The sequence below is a fragment of the Pelophylax lessonae genome (assembly GCF_965119305.1).
Source record: "Pelophylax lessonae genome assembly, chromosome: 2".
Taxonomy (NCBI): Eukaryota; Metazoa; Chordata; class Amphibia; order Anura; family Ranidae; genus Pelophylax; species Pelophylax lessonae.
The window spans coordinates 630,165,712-630,168,469 of NC_138769.1; positions in this window are offsets into that span (position 1 = coordinate 630,165,712).

Sequence of the window (2,758 nt, forward strand, 5' to 3'; positions counted from 1 at the left end):
ATCCTTTCAGTCCAGAACTGGTTAAAGAGTAACAATAAAAATGAAAAATTCCTTTAAATATCGTGCCTGTAAAGTGGCACATTTGTGCGATGTATGTAGCCTGTTGCAGCAATACTGAAATTTCTAAAGGAAAAAATGTAATTTAAACTTGCTCGCAGCTGTAATGTGTTATCAGCTCTCGGCAATACAGATAAAAAAAATGAAAAAAAAAAAAAAACAGCCTAGGGTCCCCCCCAGTCCATTCGGGTTTGGTATGGATTTGGATCTGGTACACCAAAATTATAAAAAAAAACACGCAGGCTCAGGGCGCAGCAACGAGCCCTTCTGTAAAAAATTTGATAAAAAATTGAAATTACATTTACTTGTCATACAGGTGCAGAAAAATTGGGCCTTGGGTGTTGGTGGTGCCTGAATACCACAACCCTTTGCAGTTACTCTTGCTGGGTGCAGGAACGGGCCCTGCTGTTAAAAATTAGATACAAAATTGAAATCGCATGTACTTGTCATACAGGTGCAGAAAAATTGGACCTTGGGCTGTTTGTGGTGCCTGAACACCGCAACCCCTCACAGTTACTCTTGCTGGGGGCAGTAATATGCCCTGCTGTTAAAAATCTGATACAAAATTCAAATCCCATGCACCTGTCATACAGGTGCAATAAAATTGGGCCTTGGTTGTTGGTGGTGCCTGAACATCACAAGCCCTCGCAGTTACTCTTGCTGGGTGCAGGAACAGTCCCTGCTGTTGAAAATGTGAAAAAAATTGAAATCGCATGCACCTGTTATACAGGTGCAGAAAAATTTAACCTTGGGTGTTGGTGGTGCCCTAAACCAAAACATTGTTGGAAACTAGCATAATCAAGATTCAGGAATAGGATAGGCAGCATATGCAGTCTTCAAGGAATGCCAGACCCCTTGCAAATTCAATCAGTTACATCAGCATCAGGGGCTTGATAGCTGCTGTTAATCCAGGACTGATTCATTTTGATAAATGTCAGCTGGTCAACAGAATCTGTGGACAGACGCACTCTTTTATCCGTCACAAAACCTCCAGTAGCAGGACAGGCCAGTAGCTTGATTGCATATTGAGCAAGTTCTGGCCAGTGGTCTATCCTCAAGACCCAGTAACCCAGTGGATGCTCAGTTGGAAAGGTCTCCAAGCCTGCTCTTGCCCCTAGATAATCATGCACCATATGATGAAGACACTGCCAATGGTTGCTTAAACTTAACAGCCTTGGGCGCTGAGGACTAAGAAATTGTTTAAAGGCATCAGTCAGCCGCCTGTCTTCTCCACCGCTCCTCCTTTGGCTGACTGATGCCTCAGAAATACGTCCAAAGAACGTTAACCTCCCAGTGTCTGGAAAGGTGTTACACAAATTTTTCTTCAAGGCGTCCTCAAGATGTTTCATCCTCTGCTCCCTCTGTGAAGGCAGGATGAGCTCTGCAACTTTACCCTTGTAACGTGGATCAAGAAGGGTTGCCAACCAGTAATAATCCCTCTCCTTGATACCAAGAACCCTCTGGTCCTTTCGCAGGCTTTGCAGATTTAGGGAGCCCATGCTGTGTAAGTTTGAGGAAGCATGAGATTCTGAGTCCTCTGGGTCACTAAGGATGACATTGTCAGGAGCAACCTCTCCCCAGTCACATATAACTCCTGGGGTTTCTGGGGAATGAAAACCATCCCTTGAAGACTACTGCATGTTATCCTCTACATCCATACTGGTATAATCCTCCTCCTTTTCCTCCTGTGTGTTTTGTGGCCCCACAGGAATGATACCTGCATAAACGGGACCATGTGAAGAAAGGAAGTCCTCCTCTTCCTCCCTCTGTTCTGCCTCAAATGCTGTGTCCATGATTCCTCGAAGCATGTGCTCCAACAAGAAGACTAGAGGGACAGTGTCACTGATGCATGCATTGTCACGGCTCACCATCCTTGTGGCCTCCTCAAATGGTGAAATGACAGTGCATGCATCCTTTATCAGCAGCCACTGGCATGGCGAAAAGAAGCCAAGCTCCCCTGAGCCTGTCCTTGTGCCATACTCACACAGTTACTCATTGATGGCCCTCTGCTGTGTGTGCAGCCACTGCAGCATTGCCAATGTTGACTTCCACCTGGTGGGCATGTCACAAATGAGGCAGTTGGTGGCCAGGTTGAATTCCTGTTGAATGTCAGATAGCCAAGCACTGGCATTATATGACCGCCGGAAATGGCCACAGACTTTTCTGGCCTGCTTCAGAAGATTTTGTAAGCCCGGGTACCTGTTCAAGAAACACTGCACCACCAGATTCAGGACATGTGCCAAGCATGGAACATGTGTCAAGTGTCCATGTCGGTGGGCGGAGAGACGGTTGGTGCCATTGTCACATACAATCATTCCTGGCTCAAGCTGCCATGGCGTCAACCACCTGACAGAATCTCTGCCCGGGCGGGGCTCCTGTCTCCAAGACAGACCAACTGAAGCACTGCATGGCATCTTTTAACCTGACTGCTTGCGTATCTCCTTGAACACTTAGGGAGTACTGCTGGTTCAGAGGACAATTCAGCAGAAGAGGACATAGAGGAAGAAGAAGAGGAGGGGCTGGAGTAGACAGATGTGGCAGAATCAGCACCAGCTTTTTGGAGGCATGGTGGCAGAGCACACCCTGTCCTGCATCCTTCCCAGCTGCCAGCATAGTTACCCCGTGAAAGAAATGTAACGTCCCTACCCATAACTGTTGGATCAAGAGTAAGCAGTAATGTGAACCTTCCTGCTGACTGCTC